This window comes from Mustela nigripes, chromosome 1 (assembly GCF_022355385.1).
Source record: "Mustela nigripes isolate SB6536 chromosome 1, MUSNIG.SB6536, whole genome shotgun sequence".
Classification (NCBI taxonomy): domain Eukaryota; kingdom Metazoa; phylum Chordata; class Mammalia; order Carnivora; family Mustelidae; genus Mustela; species Mustela nigripes.
Window position 1 is genome coordinate 71,591,334 of NC_081557.1, and position 23,663 is coordinate 71,614,996.

General features: G+C 36.6%; 1 pseudogene; it reads left to right on the forward strand.

The window, feature by feature from the left end:
- The first annotated feature begins 433 nt into the window (after nucleotides 1-433).
- LOC132019270 (ubiquitin thioesterase OTUB1-like) overlaps nucleotides 434-23,663 on the forward strand; it is a 72,825-nt pseudogene continuing 49,595 nt past the window's right edge.

A 23,663-nucleotide genomic window follows, 5' to 3' on the forward strand; every position in this document is an offset into this window, starting at 1 on the left:
AGAAGAAGAAGGAGGAGAAGAAGAAGGAGGAGAAGGAGAGGATGGAGAAGAGGAATTTTATATATTAGAAAGGAAGAAGTACAGCTGTCTGTGTTTGGGAGTGATATAATTGTGTATAACAAATATATGAAATAATTTACAAGTGTAGGAGAGGTAAGAGGGTGGAGGAATAGGAGACCCTATTTCAACCAGTCCCCTGAATTGAGCTAGATATCTACCAGAGCACTCTGAACACCCATGAAATCCGACTGATATGTAAGAATATACACTTCTGGATCTCTATGGGGGCAGAGGCTTGTAAGTGGAAAGGTACAGAGGAGTTGAGAGTGCACAGACAGATATCAGTGGATAAACAGAAGGGGGAGGGAGCCATTCGAAGGTAATATCCCAGTGCAAAAGTGCCCTGCAGCTAGGGACAAGCAATAGCTTGGAGATGGTAGCTGAGAGATTGGAAGGAACTGATAACAGCTCTCTAACACAACAAAATGACTTAAGGGACAATTGCTGGGACCAAATAGCCACAGGGCCACAGTCCCACAGTCACAGGAAGGCTACAGCATCTGCCTGCCCACGTGGGCTTGGGTCAGCAGTTCCTTTCAGCTGGCAGCTGCTGTGGCCACCACAGTTGCCTCTGCTGCCTCCAGAGCTGCTTCAGTTGATGGCACCCATCTTAGGCTTGAGTCAGCAGTTCCAGGTAAGAATGGCAGCTGCTGGGAGCAGGCTTGCCTGGATGAGTATCACTCATGGTTTTGGTGGCACAGGGTACAGAGACAAGCGGGGAACCTCAGGTGACCACTGAAACTGTGGTTGGGGGTGCACGCCACCTGTAAGAGGCTGTGATGCTCAATGGAGTTTGCAGAGGGGGAATCTGTGTTTTGGACCATTCAGAGAGGAGCAGACTGTGGCTCCTCTCTGAAGTGGAGGTCTGTGTGCAGTCAGTTTACTTTGCTCTGACCCTCCAAAAAGTTGTGAAAGCCATCAGAGAACAAAAACCTCCAGAAAACAAAAGCCAATAAAACTGACCCCCTCAGAGTCCAGCTCCTTGATAATGGACAGGGCAATTCTGCCCAAGCAGGATTGACTGAAAAAAAAAAAAATGCAGCAAGTGCCTCCCCCAGAAGACCAGCTGAAAGAACAAGAGAGCAACAACCACAGGGTTCTCATAAAAGTGTAAAACCCCAGCACTAAGGGAAAACAATATACTAAGCTCCCAGTATTGCCTCACAGCCTGTGTATTTCTTAGATACAACTTCTCTCTCTCTTTTTTTTTTATTCATTCTCACAATTCTTGTTCTTTTATTTACTTTTTTTTTACCTACTTACCATTTCAACTGGATGTTTAATACAACATATTCCATTGTAACTTATTTAACTTGAACTATTTTCCACACATATACTTTTTTTTCTTTTTCTATTTCTTTTATATATACATAGATAAAAGCTTCAATGTAGTCATTTTTTCCCTATTCAATACTACCTCCACTTATAATTTCCCTGTATCTCTGGAAAGTTAAGTTCTCTTAAAAAGAGAACAAGATACACTCAGAAAGAACTGAAATACCCTTCTTTGTCCACATTGAGGGATTATAACCGCCTTTCATCACCTCTTCCTTTATACTTTTTTTTTTAAGATTTTATTTATTTATCTGACAGACAGAGATCACAAGTAGGCAGAGAGGCAGGCAGAGAGGGAGGAGGAAGCATGCTCCCTGCTGAGCAGAGAGCCCGATGCGGGGCTTGATCCCAGGACCCTGGGATCCTGACCTGAGCCAAAGGCAGAGGCTTTAACCCACTGAGCCACCCAGGCACCCCTCCTTTATACTTTTTGTGTTTTTTTGTTGTTGTTTTGTTTTGTTTTGTTGGTCTCTTTGTTTTGTTTTTGTACTTTATAAATCTTATCCTTGAGGTTTATTTTGGCTGGGTTTTTCTTTCTTACTTTCTTTCTTTCCTTTTTTCCTTTTTTTCTTTTTTTCTTTTGTAGGTCTTTCTGTGTGTTTTTGTTTTTACACTTTATAATCTTACTCATGGGGCTCATTTTGGTTATTTTTCTTTTTTCCTTTCCTTTTTTCTTTCTTTTTCATGGTGACTTCCAATTGTTCTGAAATTTTCCAGGGTGCACCTTGTCTGGATCATGGTTGATATTTTCAGCTATACATCACCTCACCTCCTTTCACCAGAATGACTAGTAGGAGGGGAACCCAATAGAGGAAAAATTCAGAGACTGTCACAGACCTATTCAGACCTCTGTCACAGAACTATTGGATATAGACATAAGCAGTATATCAGAAATAGAATTCACAGTAACAGTTATGTAGACAATGGCTAGGATGGAGAAAACCATTAGTGGTAACATAGAATCTCTAAGGCATAAATGAGAGCTGATCTGGCAGAACTTAAAAGTGTTATCAAGGAGATCCAATCTAAACTAAATACTCTAACAGCTAGGGTTAATGAGACCAAAGATTGAATTAGGATCTAGAAGACAAACTGATAGAAAAGAAGGATCAGGAGAGGCCTAGAACAAACAGCTTAGAAGCCATGAAAATAGAATTATATAAATAAATGATGCCATGAAACATTCCAGTGTCAGAATTGTTGGGATCCCTGAGGGGTTGGAGGGAGAGAGAGAGAGTACTAGAAGATATAGTTGAGAAAATCCTAGCTGAAAATTTCCCTAACCTGGGGAATGGAACAAGTGTTCCTGTCCTAAAGGCAGAGAGGGCACCCCCCACCAAGATTCAGGAGGGCAGAAACACCTACCAGAATGTGATTGTGAAATTCGTGAATCATAAAACCAGATAAAATATATTAAGGATAGCTAGGGGAAGAGATTTCTTGGGTATGAAGAGGAACATCAGAATAACGTAAGACCTGTCCACAGAAACTTGTCAAGCCAGAAAGAGCTAGCAAGACACATTAAGGGCATAATAAGAACATGCAACCAAGAATACTTTTTCTGGCAAGGCTGACATTCAGAATGGATGGAGAGATAAAGAACTTCCAAGGCCAGCAAAGATTAAGACAATATGCGACCACCAAGCTGGCCCTACAAGAAATATTAAGTGGGGTTCTATAAAAGAAGAAAGAACTCAAGAGTGATATAGAACAGAAATTTATGAGACAATCTATAGAAACAAGGTCCTCACAGGTAATATGATGACAATAAATAATTATTACTATTAAATAATTAAATAATAATAATTATTAGGTAATTAAATTATTATTATTATCAAAAATAATAATTTTAAAATAATCACTCTCAATGGAAATGACCTAAATGCACCCATAAAATGGCACGGGGTTGCAGATTGGATAAAAGACAGGACCCATCCATATGCTGTCTACGAAAGACATATTTGGAACATAAACATACATCCAGGGATGCCTGGGCGGCTCAGTCATTAGGCATCTGCCTTTGGCTGAGGTCATGGTCCCAGGGTCTTGGGATCAAGCCTCGTTTTGGGTTACTTGCTCATCAGGAGGCCTGATTCTCCCTTTCTCACTCTCCCTGCTTGTTTTCCCTCTCTCGCTATGTCTCTCTCTGTCAAATGAATAAACAAAATCTTAAGAAAAATAAAGATACATCCAAACTGAAAGTGAAGGGATGAAGAACCATCTTTCATGCCAACAGACTTCAAAAGAAAGCTGGGGTAGCAATTCTCATATTAGAGAAGCTTTATTTTAAGCTAAAGACTGTAATCAGAGATACAGAAAGATACTACATCATTCCTTTTTTTAAATTAACTTATTAATTAATTAATTTGATAGAGAGAGATCACAAGTAGGCAGAGAGGTAGGCAGAGTGAGAGGGGGAAAGCAGGCTCACAACTGAGCAGAGAGCCCAATGCAGGGCTTGATCCCAGGACCCTGGGCTGAAGACAGAGGCTTTAACTCACTGAGCCACCCAGGTGCCCCAATACTACATCATTCTTAAAGGGTCTATCCACCAAGAAGGTCTAACAATTATAAATATTTGTGCCCTCAATAGGGGAACAGCCAACTACATAAGCTAACTATTAAAATGAAGAGATGTATTTATGAGAATACATTAAGTGTAGGGGATCTTAGCATGCCACATTCAGTAATAGACAGATAATCTAAGCAGAAAAATCAATAAAGAAACAAGAACTTTGAATGATACATTGGACAAGATGGACCTCATAGATACACACAGAACATTCTATTCTAAAACAACAGAACACTCATTCTACTTGAGTGCAAATGGAACTTTCTCCAGAATAGACCACATACTGGGTCCCAAATCAGTTTTCAACTCAAACCAAAAGACTGAGATTATTCCTTTCATAATCTCAGACCACAGTGCTTTGAAGCTGGAACTCAACCACAAGAAAAAGTTTGGAAGGAATTAAAACACTTGGAAGTTAAAGACCATCCTGCTTAAGAGGGATCAAAGAAGAAATCAAAGAAGAACTTAATTCATGGAAACCAATGAGAATGAAGACACATTGGTCCAAATCCTATGGGAAATGGAAGAGATGGTCCTAAGGGGGAAATACATAGCCATCCAAGCCTCACTTAAAAAAAAAAAAAAATCCCCAATACACAAACTCTTTACACCTTAAAGAACTGGAGAATCAACAACAAATTAAGCCTACCTCATATACAAGAAGGGAAATAATTAAGATTAGAGCAGAGATCAATGAGTTAGAAACCAGAGATACAATAAAACATGTCAAAAAAACTAGAAGCTTGTTCTTTGAAAGAATTAATAAGATCAGTAAACCACTGATCAGATTAATCCAAAAGACAAGATAAAGGACCCAAATTAATAAAATTATCAATGAAAGGGGAGAGATCATGAATAACATAAAGAAAATAGAGCAATCATCATAAATTATTATCAACAGCTATATGTAAACAAGTTAAGCAACCTAGAAGAAATAGATACATTCCTGGAAACATAAAAACTTCCAAGAGTGAAAGGGGAAGAAATTGACAACCTGAATAGATCAATACTAATAATGAGATTAAAGTAGTGGTCAAAAACTTCCCCCAAAATGAGAGTACAGGGCTAGACAGATTCTCTGGGGGATTCTACCAAGCATTCAAATGAAAAATAATACTTATTCTCCTGAAGCTATTTCAAAAAATAGAAACAGAAGGAAAAATTCCAGACTCTTGCTATGAGGCCAGCATTACCTTGATCCCCAAACCAGACAAAGACCTCATCAGAAAAGAGAATTTCAGATCAATATCCCTGATGAATATGGATACCAAGATTCTCAACAAGATCCTAGCTAATAGGATCCAACAGTACATTAAGAAGATTATCCACCATGACCAGATGGGATTTCTCCCTGGGATGCAAGGGTGGTTCAACATTCACAAATCAATCAATGTGATAGAACAAACCCATATAGAAGAGAAAAGAACCACATGGTCCTCTCAGTTAATGCCAAAAAAGCATTTGACAAAATACAGCATCTGTTCCTGATTGAAGGAACATTCCTGAACTTCGTGAAATCCATCTATGAAAAACCCACAGAGAATAACTTCCTCAAAGGGGAAAAGCTGAGAGTCTTCCCACTGAGCTCAGGAAAATGACAAAGATGCCCAATCTCACCACTATTGATCAACATAGTACTAGAAGACCTAGGAACAGCAACCAGAAAACAAAAAGAAATAAAAGTTGTTGAAATTGGCAAAGTAGAAGTCAAACTCTTTCTCTTCACAGTTGACATGATATGTTATGTGGAAAACCCAAAAGACTCGAACCCTAAATTACTAGAACTCATAAAGCAATGTAGTAATGTGACAAGATACAAAAGGAATGCACAGAAATCATTTTCTCTCTTATACGCTAAAAGTAAACAGTAGAAAGGGAAATTAAAGAATCAATTCCATTTACAATACTACCAAAAATCACAAGATACCTTGGAATAAACCTAACCAAAGAGGTAAAGAATCTATACTCGAGGAACTATAGACCATTCATGGAAAAAAAAAAAAAAAAAAAAAAAAAAAAATCAACAAAAAAAAAAAAAAAAAAAAAAAAAAAAAGAATAAATTGACGAAGACACAAAAAGATGGAAAAACTTTCCATGTTCATGGATCAGGAGAATAAACATTGTTAAAATCTCTATGCTGCCCAGAATGATCTATACGTCCAATGCCATCCTGATCAAAATACCATTGGCATTTTTCAAAGTGCTGAAACAAACAATCCTAAAATTTGTATGGAACCAGAAAAGACCCAGAATCTCCAAGGAACTTCTGAAAAAGAAAACAAAGCTGGGGCATCATGTTGCATGATTTCAATCTATATTGCAAAGCTTTGATCACCAAGACAGCATGGCACTGGCATTAAAAAAAAGACACAGAGAGCAATGGAACAGAGTAGAGACCCCAGATATGGACCCTGAACTCTATGGTCAGATAATTTTCAACAAAGCAGGAAAATATATCCAGTAGAAAAAAGACAGTCCTTTCATTAAATGGTGCTGGGAAAATTAGACAGCTATGTATAGAAGAATGAAACTCGACCATTCTCTTACACCATACACAAAGATAAACTCAAAATAAATGAAAGATCTCATAGACAGTAACCTTTTGACATCGGCCACAGCAACTTCTTTCAAGATATCTATCCAAAGGCAAAGGAAACAAAAGCAAAAATGAACTTTTGGGACTTCATCAAGGTCAAAATCTTCTGCATTGCAAAGGAAACGGTCAACAAAACAAGGAGGCAACCCCCAGAATGGGAGAAGATATTCACAAATGACAGTACAAAAAAAGGGGGGGGGGCTGATATCCAACATCTCTAAAGAACTCCTCAAACTCAACACACATAAAACAAACAATCATGTCAAAAAAATGGGCAGAAGACATGAACAGACACTTCTCCAAAGAAGACATACAGATGCCTACAAGCACATGAAAAACATGTTTATCATCTTAAGCCATCAGGAAGATTCAAATCAAAACCACATTGAGATATCACCTTACACTAGTTAGAATGGCTAAAATTAGCAAGACAAGAAACAACAAATTTTGGAGAGTATGTGAAAAAAGGGGAACCCTCCTACACTGTTGGTGGGAATGCAGTTTGGTGCAGTCACCTTGGAAAACAGTGTGGACAATCCTCAAGAAATTAAAAAAACAGAGCTACCTTGTGACACTGCAATTATACCACTAGATATTTACCACAGAGACACAGATATAGTGAAAAGAAGGGCCATCTGTACCCCAATATTCATAGCAGCAATGTCCACAATTGTAAATCTATGGAAAAAGCTGAGATGACCTTCAACATCTGAATGTAGAAAGAAGATGTTGTCCATATATAGAATGGAACATTACTCAGCCATCAGAAAGAATGAATACCCAACTTTTTCACCAACATGGATGGGACTGGAAGAGATTATGCTGAATGAAATAAGTCAAGCAGAGAAAGTCAATTGTCATATGGTTTCACTTACTTGTGGAACATAAGGAATAACATGGAGAACATTAGGAGAAGGAAAGGAAAAGTGAAAGGGGGAAAATCAGAGGGAGAGTTGAACCATGAGAGACTGTGGACTTCGAGAAACAAATTGAGGGTTTTAGAGGGGAGGGGAGTGGGGAATGGGTGAACCAAGTAGTGGGTATTAAGGAGGGCACATATTGTAAGAAGGACTCGTGTTATACATAGAGAATGAATCTTGGAACACTAAATCAAAAACTAATGATGTATGGTGACTAACATAACACAATAAAAATAAATAAATAAATAAATGAATAAATAAACTCATCCCACTGTCCACATTAAAAATGGAGAGTGTTGAATATCAATCATATTTAAATAAATTTGTTTTTAAGAAAAAATCTACAAGTAATGAATAGAATTAATTGGATTTAAAAATTTGATGAATCAAGTATCAGCATACAAAGTTTAATTTTTGGTGTGTTTTTTTTTAATTTTTTACTTTTTATAAACATATATTTTTAGTCCCCAGGGGTACAGGTCTGTGAATCACCAGGTTTACACACTTCACAGCACTCACCATAGCACATACCCTCCCCAATGTCCGTAATCCCACCCCCTTCTCCCAAACCCCCTCCCCCAGCAACCCTCAGTTTGTTTTGTGAGATTAAGAGTCACTTATGGTTTATCTCCCTCCCATTCCCATCTTGTTTCATTTATTTTTCTCCTACCCACTTAAGCCCCCATGTTGCATCACCACTTCCTCATATCAGGGAGATCATATGATAGTTGTCTATCTCTGCTTGACTTATTTCGCTAAGCATGATACGCTCTAGTTCCATCCATGTTGTCGCAAATGGCAAGATTTCATTTCTTTTGATGGCTGCATAGTATTCCCGTGGGTATATATACCACATCCTCTTGATCCATTCATCTGTTGATGGACATCTAGGTTCTTTCCATAGTTTGGCTATTGTGGACATTGCAGCTATAAACATTCAGGTGCACGTGCCCCTTTGGATCACTACGTTTGTATCTTTAGGGTAAATACCCAATAGTGCAATTGCTGGGTCATAAGACAGTTCTATTATCAACATTTTGAGGAAACTCCATGCTGTTTTCCAGAATGGTTGCACCAGCTTGCACTCCCACCTACAGTGTAGGAGGGTTCCCCTTTCTCCGCATCCTCGCCAGCATCTGTCATTTCCTGACTTGTTGATTTTAGCCATTCTGACTGGTGTGAGGTGATATCTCATTGTGGTTTTGATTTGTATTTCCCTGATGCCGAGTGATATGGAGCACTTTTTCATGTGTCTGTTGGCCATCTGGATGTCTTCTTTGCAGAAAGGTCTGTTCATGTCCTCTGCCCATTTCTTGATTGGATTATTTGTTCTTTGGGTGTTGAGTTTGCTAAGTTCTTTATAGATTCTGGACACTAGTCCTTTATCTGATATGTCGTTTGCAAATATCTTCTCCCATTCTGTCAGTTGTCTTTTGATTTTGTTAACTATTTCCTTTGCTGTGCAAAAGCTTTTGATCTTGACGAAATCCCAATAGTTCATTTTTGCCCTTGCTTCCCTTGCCTTTGACCTTGTTCCTAGGAAGATGTTGCTGCGGCTGAGGTCGAAGAGGTGGCTGCCTGTGTTCTCCTCAAGGATTTTGACGGAAACCTTTCGCACATTGAGGTCCTTCATCCATTTTGAGTCTATTTTTGTGTGTGTTGTAAGGAAATGGTCCAATTTCATTTTTCTGCATGTGGCTGTCCAATTTTCCCAGCACCATTTATTGAAGAGGCTATCTTTTTTCCATTGGACATTCTTTCCTGCTTTGTCGAAGATTAGTTGACCATAGAGTTGAGGGTCTATTTCTGGGCTCTCTATTCTGTTCCATTGATCTATGTGTCTGTTTTTGTGCCAGTACCATGCTGTCTTGATGATGACATCTTTGTAATAGAGCTTGAAGTCCGGAATTGTAATGCCACCAACGTTGGCTTTCTTTTTCCATATAAATGGTTCCATATAAATTTTAGAATTATTTGTTCCATTTCTTTGAAAAAGATGGATGGTACTTTGATAGGAATTGCATTAAATGTGTAGATTGCTTTAGGTAGCATAGACATTTTCACAATATTTATTCTTCCAATCCAGGAGCATGGAATATTTTTCCATTTCTTTGTGTCATCCTCAATTTCTTTCATGAGGACTTTATAGTTTTCTGAGTATAGATTCTGTGCCTCTTTGGTTAGGTTTATTCCTAGGTATCTTATACTGTTGGGTGCAATTGTAAATGGGATTGACTCCTTAATTTCTCTTTCTTCTGTCTTGCTGTTGGTGTAGAGAAATGCAACTGATTTCTGTGCATTGATTTTATATCCTGACACTTTACTGAATTCCTGTATAAGTTCTAGCAGTTTTGGAGTGGAGTCTTTTGGGTTTTCCACATATAGTATCATATCATCTGCGAAGAGTGATAATTTGAATTCTTCTTTGCCGATTTGGATGCCTTTAATTTCCTTTTGTTGTCTGATTGCTGAGGCTAGGACCTCTAGTACTATGTTGAATAGCAGTGGTGATAAGGGACATCCCTGCCGTGTTCCTGACCTTAGCAGAAAAGCTTTCAGTTTTTCTCCATTGAGAATGATATTTGCGGTGGGTTTTTCATAGATGGCTTTGATGATATTGAGGTATGTGCCCTCTATCCCTACACTTTGAAGAGTTTTGATCAGGAAGGGATGCTGTACTTTGTAATATGCTTTTTCAGCATCTATTGAGAGTATCATATGGTTCTTGTTCTTCCTTTTATTGATGTGTTTTATCACATTGACTGATTTGTGAATGTTGAACTAACCTTGCAGTCCTGGAATAAATCCCAACTGGTCATGGTGAATAATCCTTTTAATGTACTTTTGAATCCTATTGGCTAGTATTTTGTTGAGTATTTTCACATCTGTGTTCATCAAGGATATTGGTCTATAGCTCTCTTTTTTGATGGGATCCTTGTCTGGTTTGGGGATCAAGGTGATGCTGACCTCATAAAATGAGTTTGGAAGTTTTCCTTCCATTTCTATTTTCTGGAACAGTTTCAGGAGAATAGGAATTAGTTCTTCTTTAAATGTTTGGTAGAATTCTCCCGGGAAGCCATCTGGCCCTGGGCTTTTGTTTGTTTGGAGATTTTTAATGACTGTTTCAATCTCCTTACTGGTTATGGGTCTGTTCAGGCTTTCTATTTCTTCCTGGTTCAGTTGTGGTAGTTTATATGTCTCTAGGAATGCATCCATTTCTTCCAGATTGTCAAATTTATTGGCGTAGAGTTGCTCATAGTATGTTCTTATAATAGTTTGTATTTCTTTGGTGTTAGTTGTGATCTCTCCTCTTTCATTCATGATTTTATTTATTTGGGTCCTTTCTCTTTTCTTTTTGATAAGTCGGGCCAGGGGTTTATCAATTTTATTAATTCTTTCAAAGAACCAGCTCCTAGTTTCGTTGATTTGTTCTATTGTTTTTTTGGTTTCTATTTCATTGATTTCTGCTCTGATCTTTATGATTTTTCTTATTCTGCTGGGCTTAGGGTTTCTTTCTTGTTCTTTCTCCAGCTCCTTTAGGTGTAGGGTTAGGTTGTGTACCTGAGACCTTTCTTGTTTCTTGAGAAAGGCTTATACCGCTATATATTTTCCTCTGAGGACTACCTTTGTTGTGTCCCACAGATTTTGAACCGTTGTATTTTCATTATCATTTGTTTCCATGATTTTTTTCAATTCTTCTTTAATTTCCCGGGTTACCCATTCATTCTTTAGAAGGATGCTGTTTAGTCTCCATGTATTTGGGTTCTTTTCAAACTTCCTTTTGTGGTTGAGTTCTAGCTTTAGAGCATTGTGGTCTGAAAATATGCAGGGAATGATCCCAATCTTTTGATACTGGTTGAGTCCTGATTTAGGAACGAGGATGTGATCTATTCTGGAGAATGTTCCATGTGCACTAGAGAAGAATGTGTATTCTGTTGCTTTGGGATGAAATGTTCTGAATATATCTGTGATGTCCATCTGGTCCAGTGTGTCATTTAAGGCCTTTATTTACTTGCTGATCTTTTGCTTGGATGATCTGTCCATTTCAGTGAGGGGAGTGTTAAAGTCCCCTACTATTATTGTATTATTGTTGATGTGTTTCTTTGATTTTGTTATTAATTGGTTTATATATTTGGCTGCTCCCACGTTGGGGGCATAGATATTTAAAATTGTTAGATCTTCTTGTTGGACAGACCCTTTGAGTATGATATAGTGTCCTTCCTCATCTCTTATTATAGTCTTTCGCTTAAAATCTAATTGATCTTATGTAAGGATTGCCACTCCTGCTTTCTTCTGATGTCCATTAGCAAGGTAAATTCTTTTCCACCCCCTCACTTTAAATCTTGAGGTGTCTTCGGGCTTAAAATGATTTTCTTGCAGGCAACATATAGATGGGTTTTGTTTTTTTATCCATTTTGATACCCTGTGTCTTTTGATTGGGGCATTTAGCCCATTAACATTCAAGGTAACTATTGAGAGATATGAATTTAGTGCCATTGTATTGCCTGTAAGGTGACTGTTACTGTATATGGTCTCTGTTCCTTTCTGATCTACCACTTGTAGGCTCTCTCTTTGCTTAGAGGACCCCTTTCAATATTTCCTGTAGAGCTGGTTTGGTGTTTGCAAATTCTTTCAGTTGTTGTTTGTCATGGAAGCTTTTAATCTCTCCTTCTATTTTAAATTATAGCCTAGCTGGATATAGTATTCCTGGCTGCATGTTTTTCTCATTTAGTGCTCTGAAAATATCATGCCAGCTCTTTCTGGCCTGCCAGGTCTCTGTGGATAAGTCAGCTGCCAATCTAATATTTTTACCATTGTATGTTACAGACTTCTTTTCCCGGGCTTCTTCCAGGATTTCTCTTTGTCACTGAGACCTGTAAATTTTACTATTAGGTGACGGGGTGTGGGCCTATTCTTATTGATTTGGAGGGGTGTTCTCTGAACCTACTGAATTTTGATACTCGTTCCCTTTGCCATATTGGGGAAATTCTCCCCAATAATTCTCTCCAGTATACCTTCTGCTCCCCTCTCTCTTTCTTCTTCTTCTGGAATCCCAATTATTCTAATGTTGTTTCGTCTTATGGTGTCACTTATGTCTTGAATTCTCCCCTCGTGGTCCAGTAGCTGTTTGTCCCTCTTTTGCTCAGCTTCTTTATTCTCTGTCATTTGGTCTTCTATATCACTAATTCTTTCTTCTGCCTCATTTATCCTAGCAGTGAGAGCCTCCATTTTTGATTGCACCTCATTAATAGCTTTTTTTTATTTCAACTTGGTTAGATTTTAGTTCTTTTATTTCTCCGGAAAGGGCTTTTATATCTCTCAAGAGGGTTTCTCTAATATCTTCCATGCCTTTTTCGAGCCCGGCTAGAACCTTGAGAATTGTCATTCTGAACTCTAGATCTGACATATTACCAATGTCTGTATTGATTAGGTCCCTAGCCTTCGGTACTGCCTCTTGTTCTTATTATTGTGTTGAATTTTTCCGTCTTGTTATTTTGTCCAGATAAGAGTATATGAAGGAGCAAGGAAAATACTAAAAGGGTGGCAACAACCCCAGGAAAATATTCTTTAACCAAATTAGAAGAGATCCCAAATCGTGAGGGGGGAGAAAGGGGATAAAAAGAGGTTCAAAAAGGAAGAATGAAAAAAAAAAAAAAAGAAAAAAAATGAAAAGAAAAGAATTTAAAAAAAAGAAAACAAATAAAGAAAAATATAAAAAAGAAAATATATATATATTAAACTAGTTAAAAACGTTAAAAAGGAAAAAGTTAAAAGTTAAAAAAAAAATTTACCAGAAGGCGAGAAAAAAAACAAAAAATGAAAAAGAAAGAAATTTAATTAACTGCAATACTAAAAAAAAATCACAGGAAAAAAGCCATGAGTTCCGTGCTTTGCTTTCTTCTCCTCTGGAATTCTGTTGCTCTCCTTGGTATTGAACCAGCACTCCTTGGTAGGTGAACTTGGTCTCGGCTGGATTTCTTATTGATCTTCTGGGGGAGGGGCCTGTTGTAGTGATTCTCAAGTGTCTTTGCCCCAGGCGGAATTGCACCGCCCTTACCAGGGGCCGGGCTGAGTAATCCACTAGGGTTTGCTTTCAGGAGCTTTTTTTCCCTGAGAGCTTTCCATAGAGTTCTGGAGGACAGGAATATAAATGGCGGCCTCCTGGTCTCCGGCCCGGAGTTGCTGAGAGCCCAGGGCCCCACTCCTCAGTGCGCCCTCAGAGAACAGCGCCCAGTTCCTCCCGTCTGCCTTACTTCCTGCCGTGCTCCGAGCTCACCGAGCCTGCGGCTGGTTCAAGGTAATACCTAGCTATGAGCTCACTGTCGGCTCTGTCTCTGTAGCTGGCTTTCCCGTTCCAATACCCGCAAGCTCTGTGACACTTAGACACCCCCGATCCTTCTGTGACCCTGCAGGACCTGAGGCCACGCTGACCCCGCATGGGCTTCGCCCCGGTTTAGCCTCTGGAGCGATGTCCCTCAGCGGAACAGACTTTTAAAAGTCCTGATTTTGTTCGCTGTTGCTCCGCCGCTTGCCGGGAGCCGGCCCCTCCCCCCGGGGTCTATCTTCCCGTCGCTTTGCATTCACTTCTCTGCCGGTCCTACCTTTCAGAAAATGGTTGTTTTTCTGTTTCCAGAATTGCTGTTCTTCTTCTCTTCTATCTGCCGATGGATTTTTAGGTGTTTGCAATCTTTAGATAAGCTATCTAGCTGATCTCTGGCTAGCTGAAGTAGTCTCAGCCTGATACTTCTCCGCCATCTTGGCTCCTCCTCTCCTACAAAGTTTAATTTTATGCTTATATACTATCAAAAAACTATTGGATAATGAATTTTATAATCAAAATATAGGGATGCCTGTATGGTTCAGTCTTAAGTGTCTAACTCTTGATTTTGGTTCAGGTCATGATCTCAAGGTTGTGAGATTAAGTCCCTCATTGTATTCCCAGCTGGGCATGGAGCCTACTTAAGATTCTTTCTCTCTCCTTCTGCCCCTACTTGCCCTCCATCCATACTATCACTCTCTCCCTCTCTAAAACAAACAAATAAATTAAGTATTCGTGTATGTAGTATGTGCATATATATATATATATATGTATGTATGTATACATACATATCATCAAATTTAATACATAACTACATATATATGTATATATACATATATGTATGTGTATATATATAGTATCATCCAATTTAATAAATATACACTCTCTGCACATATAAATATACATATTATATATATGACAAGAGACAAATTCCCTTAGTATTTAAAGAACACATATCCATCAATATAAAATACCCATAACCCAACTTACAAAATGAGCAATAGGCAAGAAGTGACACTTTACATAAGGAGATATGTGAATAACCACTAAAAACAACATAAGATATCATGAGACTTCATTTTCATTTTGATGCATGTATTCATGCATACTTTTTAAAACTTGATAAACCAATAGTAAGCAAAAATATGGAACAATTTGAATTCTCCTACATTACTGTTAGGATTATAAAATGAAACAACCACTTTGGAATTCATCAAAATTTTCTAATATTAATGTTTGATTAATAAATACACATGTTGACTGTAATACAATATTACTAAGATATATTTTGTTATATATACTGAGATTCATGACAATAATAGCATCAAAGGTAGAAGCATAATTGAGCTAAAGTGTTTGAGGTCCATGATATTATCTATAAGAGCTAAAATTAATTTTTAGTATATTCTAATAAGAATGCATGTTGTATTCTCTATGATATATCCAACAAGCTAAATGAGAGTTGATTAAATAATTTTTAAAAATCATTAATAGAACAAAGGAGGAAAATAACACTAAAAAACAAATAGTAAAGTGTTAGATTACAACATAGGTAAATCAGTAATCCCATTAAAGGAAGAAGAAAAATAATCTAAGCAAATCACAAAGACTACCTGACTGGATAATAAAACAAAAGCTGATTTTCAAGAAAATTTAAATATGTAAAACAAAGATTTTTTGAAAGTGAAATGATAGAGACTCTGCAAGCATTAATGAAAAGAAGACTAGCTGTCAGATAAAGCAGGTTTTCAACCAAGAAGTAGTACTACATAAAAGCAGGGATATTTAATAGCAATATTTGGATCAATCAATAAATATATATCAAAATCTTCAATGTCCATCCAAAATAACATCAAATTATATAATGAAAACATTTACAGATATGAAGAAGAAATAAAATCAGTAAGAAAATTTAATATACTCATTAGCTAATAAGATAAATAGACAAAATAAGTAAATGTTCTAAACAACCCAAGTAACAAACATGGCTGAATTTACCTACATAGAACTCTATACTTAGCAACTGCTGAGGATATTATAATTCCAAGTATACATAGGATATTTAAGAAATTGGCATTTTCTGTTCATAAAACAATTTACAGCAGTTTGGAAAACAAGTCCAAGTCTAAAAGTTAAAAGGTTCATAGAATATTGTAAAAGAAACTATTTTTATGATCTTATAAATGAGGTATTTTGAAGCAGAACACACCCACAGAAATTATCAGGGGAAAAATAACAATTTACTACTAAAATTAAGAATTACATCTCAATGCTGATCTATAAGTCAAAGGATCTTGTAAAATAATATACACCAGGTGATTGAATATGTAGTCTTAATGATAGGTAGGGTTTAGTTATTAAATCACCAAGTTATGCCTGAACTATATAAATCCTTTTCCTTTACTTGTAAAAAATAAATAAATAAACAAAATGAATCAAATAATTGTTTGCAACAAATCACGTGCTATCATTGTCTCATATAGACACAGTAAAGTACAATTACTTTGTGTTTTTTTTTTTTATGATCTATTGGATATATTATGAAGATAGCAACATGTTGACCAAGACAGTTAACTACAAAATTTAACTGTCTTATTTGTCCACAAAGTGGGACTGCCATGCTGATCAATAAAAAACAATGATGAGTAAGTCTTTTATTTCTTCCTCTGTGTCAGTATATGAGCTTGCATGGTACAAGCAGTCAGACCACTATTAAGAGCAGTTTTATTTTTTTTTTTTTATTTTTTTTTTTAAAGATTTTATTTATTTATTTGACAGAGAGAAATCACAAGTAGACGGAGAGGCAGGCAGAGAGAGAGAGAGGGAAGCAGGCTCCCTGCTGAGCAGAGAGCCCGATGCGGGACTCGATCCCAGGACCCTGAGATCATGACCTGAGCCGAAGGCAGTGGCTTAACCCACTGAGCCACCCAGGCGCCCCAAGAGCAGTTTTATTAATAATTGCTGCTTACATAAGGGTGCTTCATTTATCAACTTCATTGACTGCAACAAAGTGCTTATGGCACTGGTAAAGGCTGGTTCAACCAAGGGGCTAAGAAATAGCAACTGCAGAAAAGTCACTTAAAGAATTGGTCCTGCTTGAATCAACCAACTTAGGGATGTCCCTAATTGTTTAGGTAAAGAAAAGGAATATGTAATCTAAAGTCCTAAGGTACTTTTTCTCATACACTGGTATTCTTAAAAATGGCTGTAATTATAATTATATAAGTAGAGAAAAGAGGACCAAGTGTTGTCTTGGTTTTCTGATTCATATTATAATTCAGCAGAATTGTTTTAATATTCTCAGCATTTTGATACTGTTTATTTATATAACCAAGGGAGAGTGAAAAATTTGTTCCTGTATAGTTTAAGAAGTTCCCTGATCTGATGTCAACTCATAGATTATTTGATCATCAAGACATCTCCATTGGGAAATGGAGAGGGTAAATGAGATGGTGAAAATGGGAGGTGGAGACAAACCACAAGAGACTGGATTCTGAGAAACAAACTGAGGGTTTGGGAGGGGAGAAGGGTGGGGAATTGGATGAGCCTGGTGGTGGGTATTATGGAGGTCACATATTGCATGGAGCACTGGCTGTGGTGCATAAACAATGAATGCTGGAACACTGAAAAGAAATAAAATAAAATAAAATGGAAATAAAAAAAGGTATGGATTTGATTTAGTCTATTATGTTGCGAACTGTGGTGCCCTGATATAATGCATTCTTAGGCATCATAAAATAAATAAAGGTTGGAATCTCCTTATTTCAGAGTAATCAATGGAAGGTAATTTTTAAAAAGATTTTATTTATTTATTTGAGAGGGGAAGAGAGTGAGAACATAGGTGGTGGAGAGGGGTGGACAGAGGCAGAGTAAGAAGCAGACTCCCCACTGAGCAGGGAACTCAATGCAGGGCTAGGTCCCAAGATCCCTCCCAGGATCCCGAGATTATGCTGAGGCAAAGGCAGACTCTTAAGTGACTGAGCCATCCAGGCGCCCAATAGAAAGGCAATTTAATTTAATAAAAACTTCTGTGTTACAAGATATATTTTAAAAAATAAGCCCATATTTTATTAATTTGGGAATATGGATAAACATAACAATATAGCTATATTAAATAGGAAACTATTCTACCTTAGTGGTTTTAAGAAATTGGAAATTATTTTTGTTGTTCTTTAGATTAGTCATAGCTAAAGTTCAGCTCAGTTCATATTTTTTAGTAATTTTTCCATTAATATAATAATATTTGCATTAATATGCTTTCAGGGTATTTTAATATCTAGTGTTATTTTATTTTTTTGCTAATATCTGTAATGACTTTTTTTGCATTTTTTTTACATTTTTTATTTCTTTTCAGCATCACAATATTCATTGTTTTTGCACCACACCCAGTGCTCCATGCAATCCGTGTCCTCTCTAATACCCACCACCTGGTTCCCCCAACCTCCCACCCCCGCCACTTCAAAATCCTCAGATTGTTTTTCAGAGTCCATAGTCTCTCATGGTTCACCTCCCCTTGCAATTTTCCTCAACTCCCTTTATTGCATTGTTTTCAAACACATATATAAACACAGTATTGAATTAGGTCCTTTTTATTTTTTAAAATACTTTACTTATTTATTTGGGAGAGAGAGCACATGTGGTGAGGTGGGGAGAACAACAGAGGGAGAGGAGATAATAGACTCCACACTGAGCAGGGCACTGGACTACTACTATCCCATAGGGCTCCATCCCAGGACACTGGTATCATGACCTGAGCCAAAGGCAGACACTTAAGCAACTGAGACACCCAGGTGCCTCTTATATCTTCTTTATGGTGTGTGTTTATTATTTGATATATTTGGAACCCTCAAATATGGACAAATATAGGTAGTACTATTTGTGTTTTTTATTTCTATTTTACTTTTATAATTATTTTCTAACACATATAAACAAATTATGTTTAAAAATAACACTCACATCTCCATACTTCAATAAGTCCTAAGTGATGTCTGATTCCTTTTATACCACTAAAAATGGATGACAATATTTTGAGTCATCCCCTCACCAAATCCAGGCTGTGTTCAGGAGACTTTTCCCCCTGCTAGAAATGTCACTGAAATCAAGACTTCATCTCTGGGGACAGTGCCAAATCCATGATGCTTTTGGATACTTTCTCCATTGCCATCGCTGTCATCCTCATCATAACCACACTGACATCCATCCCTGTCACTACACTATGGTGATGACATTGCCACTCTGACTTTACTGCCCTCCCTTCTTTGCCTTGAAGGCACTGACAGTATCAGGACTGATGCTCTCTCTGAACAGAGAGAAACAGATCTAGCTAAAAGGAAAACAACACTGAGTTAAATTTTTCTTAGGACACACAAGACTTTTAGAGTTTTCTGCTCTATAAACAAGCAGGCTCAAAATACCATGGTCTCCTGCCTTATGTTTCATTGCCCTGTTCTCCCCTCACTGGAACAGGGCTGTAACAAGCACCTTACATTTCTGAGAGGGTGAAACTTCAGTTTGGGGGTGATTAGTTTGGAGAATACATTAGATCTTGAGTAGAATTAGAGCAACTCTGCAGCAGGAACTTTTTTTTTTTTCCTATTTTCAACTAGCTTCACATTTATTTCAATTGCTTCTTTGAACATCATTTCCTTTTACTTAAGCAAGTAGTTTTTTTCAGCCCTCAATGATATTAGAATCAGTTGAGCTAAGGAAGTAATAAAAAAAAATAATTAGTTAAAATATTAAAATTAAAAAAATAAAAAGAGGATCTAATTGGTATCTGGATTTGTAGTTATAGAAGCATATCTAAGTATTGTTAATTAATTTTCATCTCTGCACGATGTGTGCAGTTGTAAGACAGATCTCTGTACAATCATTCCTGCTAATAGCTCCAGAGAATAAACATGGAGTTTGAAAATATTTAGGTTCTTTACATACTGAGAAGATCCCTAGTGCCAGATTTTAAAGTCCCTTAATCAAGCTCAGTTTAAATAAAATATGTTTTAAGTTTAAATAAAGTATTACTAAATAGCAAATGCTTCATTGCACTACACTTATTGTATTCACACTTTTATTTAATTTTTTGGTTTAAAGAGAATAATGTATCCTTCACTGTAAATTCCTTAAAAGCAGGAATGCATCTAGTTTTCTTTGGTGTTCCACTGATGTGCAGAAAGCAAATTACTAATATGAATAACCAATAAATAACTGACATTTATATCCCAGACTTAATCTTATTTGAGCTTTAGATTCACATACTGATCTGCTTAGTTATTATTAAATGGTAAACTAGATTTCCCCCATAGAATATCTAACTCAACACTGTCTCACCTTGCCTTCATTCCTAGAAAATCTCTTCTCAATAACCACGTCCTTATTATTCAGTTGCTGAGCTAAAAATGTGTCAGTCAGCCTTGATCTCTCCCTCCTCTCTCTTTTATTATCAATAACAAATTCTTTAGTAAGTTTTGCCAGCTATTTCTCCAAAATAAATCCGGAATTAATTCACTTTTTTCTATTTCCACTGTTACTATAGTTATTTTTAAAAGATTTTATGTATTTATTTGACAGGGGGAAAAATCAAAGCAGGCAGAGTGGTAGGGATAGAGAAAGAGAGAGAAGCAGGCTCCCTGCTGAGTGGAGAGCACAATGTAGGTCTCAATTCCAGGACCTTGGGATCATGACCTGACCGTAAAGCAGATGTTTAGCCAACTAGATGCTTAACCAACTGAACCACCCTGGTGCCCCAGTGGTCAGTGTTTTCTTTGTATCTCACTGGACTGCTGAAATTATATCATATGTACCCTCTCAGTTTCCATGATTTCCCCCCACTAATCAATTCACCAAATAGGAAAGCCACCAAAAAAAAAAGTTTTACTGAAATATGATTTTCATATCATTCACCTATTTAAAGTGTTCCATTTAGTGCTTTTTAGTATACTCACAGACAGTTGAAACCACATCAGAGTCAATTTTAGAAAATTTCCCTTATCTCAGAAAGAAGCTGCATGCTCTTCAATGATAACTCTATATTCCCCCATCCCTGACTCCAGCCCTAAACAACTTCTAATCTACTTTCTGTCTGTAGATTTCCCTGATCTGGATGTTGATGGGAACTGAATAATGTAGTATGTTGTCCTTTGAAATGGGTTTCCTTTACTTCGTATACTGACCTTAGGTTCATTCATGCTATGTATTAGTACTTCATTCTTTTTATGGATGAATAATATTCTGTTGTATAGATAAATAGTGTGTGTTTATACATTTGTCCATCAAGAGAAATTTGGGTTGCCTTTACCTTTTGAATATTATGAATAATGCTGTTATGAATATTTATGTATACATTTCTGTGTGGACATATGTTTTCATTTATCTTGTGTATATGCCAAAGACTGAAAATATTTATCAGATCATATGTTAATCATTTGAGTGTTTATCATTTGAGAAACTATCACACCATCTTCCAAAACACTTGCACCATTTATGTTTTCAAGCAGTGTATGAAATTTCTGACTTCTCAATATTCTCACCAAAACGTTTTATCTAACTTTTTGATTTGAGTCATTCTAGTGAATGTGAAATGATATCTTATTGTTGTTTTTATTTGAATTCTCCTAATGACTCAAAGCTTGAGCATCTTTTTTATGTACTTATAGAAAAGTTATCTTTTTAATGCCTTAATCAAAAGATGCTACTCTAGGGACACATGGGTGTCTCAGTTGGTTCAGCATCTGACTTGATTTCACCTCATAAGTTCAGAATTGTAAGATTTAGCTCTGCCTTGGGCTCCATGCTGGGCATTGAGTCTGTTTAAGATTTTCTCTCTCTTTCCCTCTCCCTCCCCTCATGCCATGTTCTCTCTCTCCCTCTACAGAAAATAATAATAATAATAATAATAATAATAATAATAATAATAAAAGGATGTTACTCCTTCTCCCTGTCCTCACTCTATCTTCAGTGCTTAAAATATTGCCTGGAACATCATAACAGATTAATAACTAATATTTAATTATTTAAGCAATATATGATAAGTGAATAAATGACAAATATCTACATAGTATTGTAGAGTGCTTCGTCAGAATCAGAACGCTTAAAAGTACAGCTAATGAGACCATTTTTTTTCTTTTTAAGGTTTTTTTCAAGAAACAAGGATAAAAGAAAACTTGAGTAGAAAATATCTAGATATTAAAAGATTGTTCCAAAAGACAAAAGATAATTTAATAATTTGCTACTCAAATTTGGTCCACCGACCACACTATTAGCATCAACTTAAAATAGTTAGAAAGGACCTTAGGGTTTGAATAATACCTGGAAAAAGGGGACACGGCTGTAGTATTTAGTTCCTGATGTTTCCATCATCACCTTTAGTCCTTCTGTTAGATAGTACTGCTACCAAATGTTGGTCCTCTATACTCAATATAGCACTATTGTTATTGGAAGGATCAAAAGTGTTCTTTCTGCTTTTCTCACCATTAAGCATGTTTAACATAAAGACTTGCTGATAATTGTCTGGAAAACGTATCAGGAGTTACTCATCTGATGCATAGCACAGTAATATTTGAGAATCTATCTACTTCACTCATAGAAATACTCAACACACCTTCATCATCTAACCTTGGTTAAAGCTACATCGTTCTAGCCTCCTTTAATATTATATTTCAATAACAAGTGCATATTTATCCCATTAAGTGAGGTGAAACTTCCAAGTAGAGGACTGGGTAAGGGATGTTTTCTGCCAATTTTCAGGCACTGAGTTATAAAAGTCACTAATACTTCCTTGGGTTCAGTGAACCCACAAGTCAGAATACATAGATTTGCCATGCCAATTTGAATATCTGGAAAATAGAGGTTTATAATTTTTTTATGTCATATATTTAGCAAGTAGAAAAGTCATGATTTTGAACAGTTTATCTGATTAATATCACATTCCACTATGATGCAGTGAAACATACTTTGTTTCTTTTTCCAGAACAGTGTCTCTTCAGAATGAACTCTATACATTGTCCTTTCCATATATGTTTTGCTATGACCTATCCACATGAAATACCTTCCTTCTATTTCTACTGGAACAGTTAATTTTACATGTCAGCTTGAATAAGCCACAGTACCCAGGTATTTGGTCAAACACTTGTCTAGTGTTGCTGTGAAGAAATCTTTATGTGAGATTGACATTTAAATCAATAGATTTTGAGTAAAGCAAATTATGCTCTTAAATATTGTGAATAGACCTCATCCAACCAGCTGAAGGCCTTAAGAGAAAAAAGGTAGACCTCACCAAGAAAGAGGATTGAATGACCTACCCTAGAAGATGATTGATCCCCCCAAGAATTCTACCAGTAAAGTGCTTTTCTCCTTGAGTGTATCTCTAAGCTCTTGCCCATCCTATAGATTTTGGGTTTACTAACCCATCATGTCATCCAATTCCTTAAAATCAGTCTCTCTTCTCACTTTCCCTCCACCTTTCCTTTGTCTCTAATAATAATTTCACCTTGAAATGCCAGAAAATTCACTAAACATCTTAGAGACTGTAAAAATTTTTGAATAAAATTATTCATTTCAGAAATTAATGATTATATCAAAAACATCAGTTTTATTTTTGTTTCTAGAATGTGGAAATGGATATATGATAATGTTAAGAGAGATGGATTTTTTCCACTATTGAGAATATTTTGATAGGTTGTAGGATATAATTATTTCTCAACATAAAGAGGACCTTCACATTTGTCAAATAAGAAATTTAAATTGAATATAATGGATATAATTATAAACTTCTGTTGTCCTCATGTGTGCTTATTCAGTTCATTATTTCCTTCAATTTCTGCACATGTCAGTATGTTATTTTACACATCTAACAGCCCATATTT